Source organism: Falco punctatus (genome assembly GCF_963210335.1).
Source record: "Falco punctatus genome assembly, chromosome: 2".
Taxonomy (NCBI): domain Eukaryota; kingdom Metazoa; phylum Chordata; class Aves; order Falconiformes; family Falconidae; genus Falco; species Falco punctatus.
In genome coordinates, this window is record NC_137581.1 from 68384936 (window position 1) to 68396983 (window position 12048).

Here is a 12048-nt window from a genome sequence, read left to right on the forward strand (position 1 = left end):
TAGTAGTAATAGTATTAATTATGTATCCAACTACATTGACAAAAAATATAAATTTTAATATAGTGTACAAAGGTTGTTGATTTATCTTAAAAATAAACAAAATGGAAATTTTGATCAAGACGTTGAATACATTAAGTCAAGATGTCTCTTCTAACAGCTGATGATATTTTATGTACCTACTCATAAAAATGTTACAGATATCTAAAAAATAAATATATTAAATACAAACAGAATTTAATATGGAAGGTAATTCTAAATATTTGATGATATAATTAAGGATTGTTAATGTTCTTTATTTTCATATTAAAAATTCATAGGGATTTTCATCCTTTTCATCTTTATTAGACAATGTGTTAGTCATAATTATTTGTTCCATATATTATAAACATTTCATGAATAACAACTATTTAAAATAATAATTAAAAACAGCCTTTTCCTTTAATTGTAATGACTGCAGTGTATGGAGATATTACATTGTGTGCAGTTATAATGAACATTCTGCCATTATTTTTCCTGCATTTTCTTTACTTGAGAAACACAGATATAGGCTTTCCATTTATTAAGAAGCTAAATAATGTCACTGAATTGGCTTAAAAAGAAAAAGCAACAAATTTCTTTGAGCTTGCATCTGGAAAAAGTATTTATTTTTGCTTGGGATCATTTGAATTCTTTGGTATCAAAGTGCTCCGAGGGCACTTAAAAAAAATAATTTGAGAAAATAATCTTCTACATGAGGAACTAGTAATTGAGAGGGTGCTTGCTGCCCAGATTAGCCTCTGCTGATGAAGTCTTGCAGAGCTGTGTGAACATTATCTATGCCACTTGCATCTGGGCATCTGTAAAGAGATGGCTGGGAGCAATTTGGTTAGGCTGGAAAGAAAGCAGGCCTGAAGCAAGGCAGCGTTCTGCCAAGTCCGGACCATCCCTAGTATTGGACTATCTGCCAGTGATATAAATTAATGTAAACCAGGGGCCAGGGGGCAGGAGGTGGCTTGCCTGTGTTCTCCCTTCCCGCTGAGCTGGAGCTGAGGATTTTAAAATACACAGTGACGTATCTTGTGAGCCCAATTTTTCTGATTTATTTTTTAAACCATAAATTCTACATTGTATTTATTTATATTATATAAAACCAATAGACTGTGGTACAATTAAAAGCTACAACACACCTATTCCCTAAATTGAACCCTGCCCCTTTCCTCAGGTAAAAGCTGATGTGAATAAAAATTCTTTCTGCCCTTCATCAAATTCTTTGACAGTTTCTCCTCTCTTCCACACATGGTGCAGGAGGTGTATCAGCCTCTCCTGTCTCACATTTGGCATCTCTCTAAAGTTTAATCTCTCGATTTATACTTAAAATTGCTTGGCAGCCCTACCTTTCTAGTTCTTGTAGCTCTGGTGAATGCTTAGGCAAAACCAATGGAAAAGCCCTACAGCATCATGAAACTTAAGCACTAATTACAAGCTTTCCCAGCTTTACAGAGAAGAGGGGGCATTTTCTTCCTTGGATGACCCTAGAAGAAGCTGGACTCTGAGGACAATCATACTGCCATAAACGGGGAAGCAAGAATCAAACTTTCTTTCACTCCTGTATTAGTGTATAGAAAAGGGAGACAAAAGTGCTGTGAGCCTCCTTCCAGACACTCTAAAAAGTCAGCAATGAATGGAAAATTTGGAAGCAATTTTCAAGGCAAGACCTAGGTAAGGTAAATATCTCCAAGGAAAGCAAAGCAGGAAAAAGAGTTAAAGCAAGGGGAGAAAACAAAACAATCAAGACCATTATATGCATTTTATTTACAAAGTCAGTTTTAAAAAGAGTTGTCTTGCTTTTTTGACTTTTTTTTTTCCTTGGGATCTTCCTACTCTTTTTTCTATTCATATTTTTGGTTTTGGACTGTGTGTCTGTGAAGCAAAGGTAAGGGTAGGAAAGTGAAAAAGACAAAAACACATGAGAATTAAGAAAAGAGGGAGGGGGCTCGGAAGATCGTTTTGTTGTTCAGAAAAGCAGAAAAATTCCAAAATGACATTTACTTTGCTTTCAAGAAAAACTGTGATAACCTTTTTGAATATTTTTTTCCTCTCAAAAGATTTTCAGCAATGGTAAAGAATTCTTTTGCCAGAAGAAAACAATGAGCCCTAAATAGGCATTTGTATTTTATTAAAAGATAAAACATCTTTTAGATATATCTTTCAGTCTTCTAGATTTTTGGTATTACAGTAGAACGGCTGTGGCCTTAACCATGAAAAATGTTCCTTCTAAATCCTTCTGACTACTGTTTGCCAAAACCAGAGCGCAAGCGCTATATTCTCAGAACTTGGTTTGATTTGAAGAGTGCACATCTTGTATTTCTCACTGACTTTGGACGAGTCATTTTGGATAGGGTTTATCTTCCCCAGTTTAGATTTTCAAGCGTGAGGCAGGCATCTAGGCTTCTTCCATGGCCACAAATAAAAGCCTCTAGAGGATAATGTCTCATCCCAAATCAGTGCCTAAAAAATGCTGGATGAATTATTTCCTATAACATTAAAGAGAGTCTAGGGTGATTTTCCAAAGCTTAAATGTCTATCTTTTAGTCACTAAATTTAAGCAAGATGACTCCCATTCATTTCTCTGTGTCTGTTTCCTCCTCCGTACAAAAAGAGATCGTGTTTCCTTGCTTCCCTGGGATGCTAGATGCCTAAGTTAATTAAAGTTTGTAAAGCAGGTTGCATTTGTTGGATAAAGGCGTTATATAAATGCAAAGTATGACAGACAGACTGATTGATTGAGTTAGATAAGATAGATATTGTTTGGCATGCCAAAGTAGTTTGGATGCCACATGATATTATCTGAAAAATTCAGAATACAGAAGTCAATGAGGTCTGGGCTGAGTTGAGCCGCATAAGGTGCTCCCATCAAAGGGGTAGCAGGTTTAGTTATACCGTCATCCAAACTCAGAGGAATTCAGAAGTTTTCCCATTTTTGTTATCACACTTAATTTGCTGGAGTTACAGAGAGAAACATTATGAAAAATTGGTGAGTTTTGCTGCTTATGCATCCCTGAACTCATCGTTATGCACAGCTTTAGAAAATTTACAGTATTTCTTATTCTGTGGACAGAGTATATCATTGTTCTTTTGATGTTTTATCATATTGTGTGTATGAAGGGAATGGTGATTTCAGCTGTGAAATGCAGATTTCACTTATGGTGCTGATGGTGCCTATAGGACAATTAAATATGCATTGTACAATGCCATATATAATTCACAATTGTGTATCTAAAGTGATTGATGCAGTAAAAGGTCAGAGAACACAGAAACATCACACGATACAAAAAGACTATCAAAGAGATTAAAAAGAGGTTCAGTGGGAAAAAAATGCCCAGAAAAACTAGGCTATATATGAAGATGGAATTAAAAGACAAGGCCTAAAGACGTTGTATGTTTCTGGAGGCAACAATACTCAAATAGCCTTAGCCAACAGTCTGATCATTTCCACATAGCAAAGGGACCCAAGGGAAGCAGGCAAGCATTTGTGTTGCTCCTTGTTACTGTCTCATGGCAAAAATGATATTATATCTGCATATATCTGCATATACCACCACAAGACACTGAGGTTTCTCTTCAGCAACGTCAACAACAAATTGCAATTGGATCTGTGCACTGGACAAAGTAATCTGACATTCAGCACAGCTAGAGACCAGTAGTCATAAGCACAGGATGATTCTTCATGCATACACTGGGCACAAAGAAAAACTAATAAATAATGCACCTAAATTGAGGAAACCTGGGAGAATGTTTAATTAAAGCTATAAATTAATTTTCCAGTACTTTTAGCCTTTTTCTTGGGTTTGAGCTTTTTGACAACTAATTTGGATTTCTTTTGATATATTTGCGTATACTTAAACAAATTGTGAGGACAAACCTTACTTATCCTAATTATTCCCTAGGATACATCAACAAATGCACTGCTGTACCTGCATTTTATGGTTTAAATCTAGCACACAAGCCTTTCTGTAACTACCATCACAGAATGGATTGAATCCTCCACCAACATCTAGGAGGGGTTCACAAGTCATCCCCTTCACTCAACTGTGTGTGTTGGGAAATGCAGTAGCTTACCAGATATTGTTTCTGACCTCTGATTGAAGGAGAGACCTTTTGGAAACAGAGAAAGGTGAGTGATAAACACTGAATAGCCTGTGGCAGGCAACGAATGACGCACTTCAGGTCCATCTGCTTATGAGTGTAGTGGAGGAATCTTGAGATTTGTAAAGTTTTTCTTGAATTAACTTTCTGTTGCCTGGATACTAATGTAAAATGCTTAGTATGAAACAGTAAATAAAGTGGAATCATTTCATGCATTTGCAAGTATATTTGTAAGTTATTTTTAATTATTATTGCCTGTTCTGCTCTGTTGCAGATCCCTTGCTATTTCCTGTGTATTAAACAATGACAACAACACACTACTGCTAGATTAAAGAGATGAAAGCAGATTTTTTCATTAAGGCTCAAAAGCTAAAGGTTAGATCAGGCTCCAACAATGGAAACCTGAATGCATTATAATGAAGGATAAAGCATCCTCTAGCATCCACATGATAAAGTATACCCTGCCTGCACAAGAAGAACTGTGGAGGAAAACATTTACAATAAGCATAGGCATGGGAACAATAAACAGTTTAGCTTCCTCCGAAGATGTTATCAGAAGATTCTTAGCCAGTCAATTCCTATCAGAGAGCTAAATATAGAATCATAGAATGGTTTGGGTGGTTTCAGCCCTGCTGCCATGGGCAGGAACACCTTCCACCAGACCAGGTTGCTCAAAGCCCCATCCAGCCTGGCCTTGAAACTTCCAGGGATGGGCTATCCCTAACTTCTCTGGGCAGCCTGTGCCAGTGTCTCACCATCCTCACAGTGAAGAATTTCCTCCTAATACCTAATCTAAATCTACACTCTTTCAGCTTAAAGCCATTACCACTTGTCCTATCGCTACATGCCCTTGTGAAAAGCCCCTCTCCAGCTTTCCTGTAGGCCTCTTTAGTTACTGGAAGGCTGCTATAACGTCTTTCTGGAGCCTTTTCTTCTCCAGACTGAACAACCCCAACTCTCTCAGCCTTTCTCCATAGAAGAGGTGCTCCAGCCCTTCCACAGAAGAGGTGCTCCAGCCCTCTGATCATCTTCATGGCCCTCCTCTGGACTCACTCCAACAAGTCCATGCCCTTCTTATGTTGAGGCCCCCAGAGCTGAACACAGTACTCCAGGTAGGGTGTCACAAGAGTACAGTAAAGGGGGAGAATCATACCCCTCAACCTGCTGGTCACCCTTCTTTTGATGCAGCCCAGGATATGGCTGGTTTTCTGGGCTACAAGTGCCTGTTGCCAGGTCATGTTGAGGTTTCTCATCCACCAGCATCCACAAATCATTGTCCTCAGGGCTGCTCTCAATCCATTCTCCAACCAGCCCGTGTTTGTGCTTGGGATTGCCCCAATCCCTGTGCAGGATCTTGCACTTGGCCTTGTTGAACTTCATGAGGTTTGCATGGGCTCACCTCTCAAACCTGCCAAGGTCCCTCTGGATGGCATCCCTTCCTTCCAGCATGTCAACTGCACTACACTGCTTGGTGCTGTTGGCAAACTTGCTGAGGGTGCACTCAATCCCAGTGTCCATGTGGCCAACAAAGATGTTAAACAGCACTGGTCCTAAAACCAACCCCTGAGGTATGCCTCTGGTCACTGGTCTCCACTTGAACATCAAGCTGTTGACTGCAACTCTGAGTGTGAACCACCCAGTCAATTCCTTACTAAGAGGTGTGTGGGTATTCCAGATGATTTCAGATGGGCTGATAATAAACAACAATGTTGTCTACAATTTGAACTGTTCATTATGACTATTACCAGCCAACGGTAACAATAACCTTGCAGTAAAAAAATGTATACAGCTTCCACCCCACCCTGTGAAAAATAATTCCCATCTTCTCACAAATTCTTAAAAAGTACACTCCAAAAAGAAAAAGAAAAGAAAAGAAAAGAAAAGAAAAGAAAAGAAAAGAAAAGAAAAGAAAAGAAAAGAAAAGAAAAGAAAAGAAAAGAAAAGAAAAGAAAAGAAAAGAAAAGAAAAGAAAAGAAAAGAGAAAGGAAAAGAAAGGAAAGGAAAAGAAAGGAAAAGAAAAGAAAAGAAAAGCAAAGAAAAGCAAAGAAAAGCAAAGCAAAGCAAAGCAAAGCAAAGCAAAGCAAAGCAAAGCAAAGCAAAGAAAAGAAAAGAAAAGAAAAGAAAAGAAAAGAAAAGAAAAGAAAAGAAAAGAAAAGAAAAGAAAAGAAAAAGTGCAGGCAGGCAGGCAGGCAAGTGCTTAACTCCAGAAACAGCATCCATAAGTTTGTAGCAGCTTTCTGCAAACATACAAAATCCTCTGCAACAAGACAATATTGCTTTAGCCTTCATGTTTTGAACATAAAGAACATCAGCTCTTTATAAAACTGTATGGCTTACCACCACAGTGAAATATGTATATTTAGTAGCAGCTGTACTGCACTAGTTTGGTCAGGAGATTTTACTAAGCTCCTGAGATCAAACTGAAGGACCTTATGCAGAGGATTATTGTAACTGTAGAGATTTGATAGCAGCTACTGTGATTTATGGCAGCTGACTTTCAGTCCATGTTGTTCTCCAGGCTCAAATGTTTCTTACCCTGTATTAGCTCAGGAAGTTTCCTTCATTCCCTCATTACCTATCTTCACACACATTACTATGCCAATTTTCCATGCCATTGCAGATTACATTTGCCTGAAAAGATCACCACAATCTAGTACAGATTTTACATATCCATTGTCAAATAATAGTTTTCTTAGGAAAAGCATTTGATAAAAAAGGGAAGGCTTTGGCTTTTGTATGACTTACACATAGACTCTTTAACTTCAAAAAAATTGCTATTTTCTCTACAGGATTTTTCAAGGCCTACAGAAAAGGATATCTGTTCATTTTCAAGCCACCTACCACAGTGGTGGTTAGTTCTAATTGGAGCTTCTGGATGTCACCACACTTATAAAGTGATGATAATAACAGCTGTAGTAAACAAAAGGTCTGAAAACAGTTCACAGTATAGCATCTTATGAGTAATATTTTAGTAGACATCTGAGTATAAAACACTTTGCAATTACCCAGACTCTACGGCCCTGCAACATTAAGGACTACTGTCATTTCTACATGGAGAAGTTCGTCATTCGTATGGTGAGCATTGTCAGTAAGCAGATTTTTCCACCCACCCATCTCCCTTGCTTTTATGCACTGGCTTTGTAGTGTTAGTCCCCATAAGCTGTTGGTGGTGAATGAGACATGTTCATGTAGAGTTCCCTGCAGCAACCATTGCCAAAGAGCAGCTGAGAGACTTACAATGATTCACTGGTGCACGATAGCTCTAATTTCCTTTTTCTGTTCTCAGTCTCTCAACATTTTCATTTTCTGATATTCCAGTGCCAGAACTGCTTTGTTCATTTTCCCTAAGAAAACAGTCTTTGTTGTTTGATTGAGATATGAGAACAGGACAAAATTTATTCAGTATATGTTTCCCTAGACCACTGCATGTGTATTTATATGTATATAAAAATATATGTATGCATGTGTATGTATACATTTACATGCATATAATTACATATGTGTATATCTAACTCTCTTTCGTTCCATATAATGCACATGTATAGTGACAGTATAGCAAATCATGGCTTCTACCACCCCCACTACCCTCCAAAAGAGACGAGCTCTAAAAACAGCTCAGCTATCCAAATTTGCCTGAGGAGATTTTCTTCTCTCTCTCCCCTTCTCCCCTCCCCCCAAATAAACCAAATATATGCCTTCTTTACAGTACCTCCAAGTGTAGTAGCTCAATGACAAAGTAAAATCTTTTTTCCAAAGATTCCACTTGAAGGTTTTTGAAGTCTGTAACTCCATTAAGTATAGTATACTTGAGGGAAAGTATAGTTTTACCTTAGAAGTTTCACTGTCTCTCATTCTCTGGTGCTGCTTTTTCTGATTATGTATCCCCAAAGCACACTTTAAGGTATAGTTTAAGATCATTTGAAGTATAATGTATACTTTATACAGTACATATAATTTTACTTACTTTTTCTTAAACCATACTTTATGAGGGGTGTCGAAAGGGCAGAACTAAACCCCAAGACATTGTACAAATGATTATTAACTGGAAGTGCTTCAATAGGGTATTACTTCTTTTTATAATAAAAGGTGTTGTATCTTTTTCCCTGGGTATCAGAGCAACTCCTTGCTTGCATCAAAAGAAGCCGTGTTGCTCTCTGTAAAATATATTAACTAACTCTTTCTAGCGTAGTAGTAGCATCCACTATTAACAACCCAACCAGCCTGCAGGTCAGATTTTCCTATTCCTTAAGGCAAATAACACTATGCTTGTCTGTGGTCACATCATCTTATTTCAGAAATTGATCTGATCTACCAGCCCTCCTTCTAAAACAAAATTCACATCTCTGCCTGAAGGAAGGTGATTTAATCCCAGATCATACAAGAAGTCTGTAAGAAGATGATCTCAGTTTAGTATACACTCAGTAGGCCACCCTGGTGATGCAAGACACCACTCCTGCCTTCTCATGGAGACAGAAGAGTGGGAGGCTGGCATTTCCATCCAATGTGCATGAAAATATCTGCAAGAAATAGAGAGAAAGAAAAACCTTGTGAAATGTATCTCAAATACATTGCAAGTTACTCACATAAGCATAGTCCCTATAAAATATAAAATGAAATTTCATATCATGCCACTCTATATTTCATCCAATAATTCTGTGTTCTAATTATCGATAGAAATCACGGATTTTGTGCTGGTCACACCTAATTTATAGACTGTATAGAATAACAGTTAATTGACTCAGTAGTTAATTCCCCCTCGTATCTTCTCAAGTGATATTCAAGTATTTCAGCCAAGATTTTAATTGATTTTCATAGTAGCCACTCGTTAATAGGATAATTTGTCAATACAATAATAAAACAATTGTTCCCATAGCACTATGAGTTCAGTTTGTCAGATAACAAAGTTAAGGCTGGTTTCATTAATTGAAGGCAGCTGTAGGGTCTGCAGGATGAAAGATATAAATCCCGATGGCACTGTGGAAAACTAGGTCAGAGGGCAGGGGAAAATTAGTTAAGCATGATGGACCAACAGTGACCTGCACAGGTGTTCGGGCTCGCTTTTGGGGCATCGCTTCCTCTGTTCCTATTTGGGTCCAGCAAAGCCCATAGGTCAACATGTGCACTGTTATGCCTGGTTTGAATTAAAAGCCAGTCTAGAGCTGCTCACTCCCAAACTCCAGATAATGTTACCTATTAAAAGTAAAACATTTCACAATGTCTTTATGTTGTCATGTATTTCCCAAGGAGCTTTGTTTACATCAGTAAGCAGCTCTCAATTCCTAAAATTGGAGACTTACAATAACATTCAAATGATCTACAATGGTGGAAAGGAAATATTACAAAGGGATAAGTGCTATTCATGAAGGATAGATAAAAGGGAAAAAGTGAAATAAAATAACTATTGAAAATCAGCCTGACTGATACAAATGTCTTCATCTATCATATGCAACCCCCTCCCCAATACTAACAGTGTAAGCATTTTTCCCCTCTGTCAAACTTTTTGAAGTAATGTTTCCCATCTCAATTGTTTTCAGCGTTAGATATTTTTCTCTGTACTGTACAACATTCTGTTGTGATGTTGTTCTAGATCAACAGAGAACTTTAAAAGCTCAAAAAGCTTTCTAAAAGTATTCATGTTATTATAACAATTTAACTCCAAACTCAAGCTTCCTTAAGAGAGAAAAAACTCTGGTCTGACACATACCATACATTTTGTATTACGTGAGCTTACTGTATTAAATGCATCAAGCTGAAAATGGAAAAAACGGTATTTGTTTGATCTTGGTTGAAATCAAACACCTTCAGCTATACAAGACACAGCTCCAAATATAAAATAAGATAGCCATGCTATAGCAAGTAGGATGAGGGCAGTGTTAGTGGAATGGGTGTTTCTGCACCACAAGAAGTTGAGGGTTTGCATACAGAAATGTTTCAGAGGGGCACAAGGAATAAGATGACTTTCCTTCAGGGTTTCTGATACAGAGCTTGAAGCTTGGTGCACCTCAACTCCCTGAGTGATTCAGGAAACCATGCAAGCTGTGGTATTTATGAGTGTAAGTATGTATGTATGTATGTATGTATATTCGCTTATGCATATCCCCTGCTGTGCAAGTGGAAGTGAGCCTGAGCAAGGCTTTACCTGCAAATGGAAACTCCTGACTGATGAAGTCCCTGTGCCTCCATTAGAAGAGTCTTGGAAACAGCCATTTCTGCAACATGATTTTTCTGGCTCATCACAGCACACTTTCCTCTCTGCCTCTCACAGGTCACTTTTGGACTTTACAGTCCAACTTTCATGTATCTCATGTTGGGGCTTTGAAGTGGTGGATGACAGTGTTTGTTGGCTGTATTTCTGACATTTTCTCCTTATCAGGTTGAGGATTTCAGACTAATCTCTCCCATCTTATTTTCTAAACATTGAGGTAATCAGAGCCCAGGAAAACCTGAAATAATTTTGACACAATTTTACAGGATTGCTTACCTTCAAATTCTCAGAATAAGGGGGCAGCAATTGCAGGGAAAAAATAATTAAAAAAGAAAAAAAAAAAAAAGAAAAAGAAAGATGAATGTGAGGCTTAATCATTCACATCTTTAGCCAGCAGGCTCATCTAAAAGAAAGCCTTCTTTGTTCAAGAAATACAAAGCAGTTTTAAACTGAAATTTTGCTTCACAGTTTTAAGAGAGGTTTGGTTAGCTTGCTGATTCATGACAATGATGTCAAGTGCTCAGATTGTTTGCTGGTGGGAGTTTCATTTTAACTTCCTCAGTTATAATGTTGTTCATTCTTAACCTACTATACAAAGCAGTTCATTCCCTACAGCACCAAACAATACTCCTTTAAAGTTCATTTGTCAAATCAATCTCATCTTCTCTTTCTTTACATAAAATAAAAGACATCAGGAAAATATAATAATGCTCTTTGTTTGCTTGTTTGTACATCTAAGTGTTATAGATATTCATTATCTCCTTCTTGCAATGAGTGAAATACCTTTTTCACTTGGGCACCAGTGATATGTTTTTCTCACCATGGAACTGAACATTCAGGGACTAAAACAATGCTTGTTATTTTCCTGTCAAATACTAATGGCACCACGACTAAATTAAATCTTACCTCAACCCTGTGTGAAGTAAGGATACAGTAAGAAAAGAGAAAAAAAGGAAATCCCTTTCATATTATGGTATAATTTAATGAAGATGTGCTTAGGTAACACAATGCACAAGAAAAATCTGATTTACCAAAATTTCAGTATCAGATTTTACTTACTCTTTTGCACAGTAAGTATAATAATAATTCAATGTAACAAGAATTTAAAATGTGTGTGTGTGTATATATATGTATATATATAGAAAAGCTGTGCTAAATATTAAGTCAGATCCCCCAAGCTGCTCTAAACCAACACAGAGATTTTGTCAGTGGAACTATATGAATTTATGTCAAATGAAGAGCTGAAAATTTAGAATAGATATAGTGATAATAGAAATAACTTTTTACCTCTGTTTTACTGAGAACAAAATGTTTCTGTCAGCAGAATTATATATATGTGTTTTCACGTGTCTGCAAATCTATCTGTCTGTAAATGTGGACAAGTGTTTGTGCTGATTGAAATAAAGATTTTCTGAAGCCTTAAAAGTCAGGTTATTCCATTTGCTGCATTTCTGAGTAAATCACATGTATTAGGGTAAAATATGAATGTTGCTTATATCTTTTATAATTACAATCATTTGATTCTGGCATTTCTAGTAACGTGGTTTTATAAAATTGTATCAATAGCACTGTATCAGAGAAGCAGCTGAAAACCTTTTCTCTGTCACTCGGGAAAAAAAAAAATCTGAACATTTCTTATAGGATTGTATGGTCCAAAAGTTTGTGCCTAGACTGTATGAAGGAGGGAAAAAAGTATATATTCAGAGAGACAGTACACA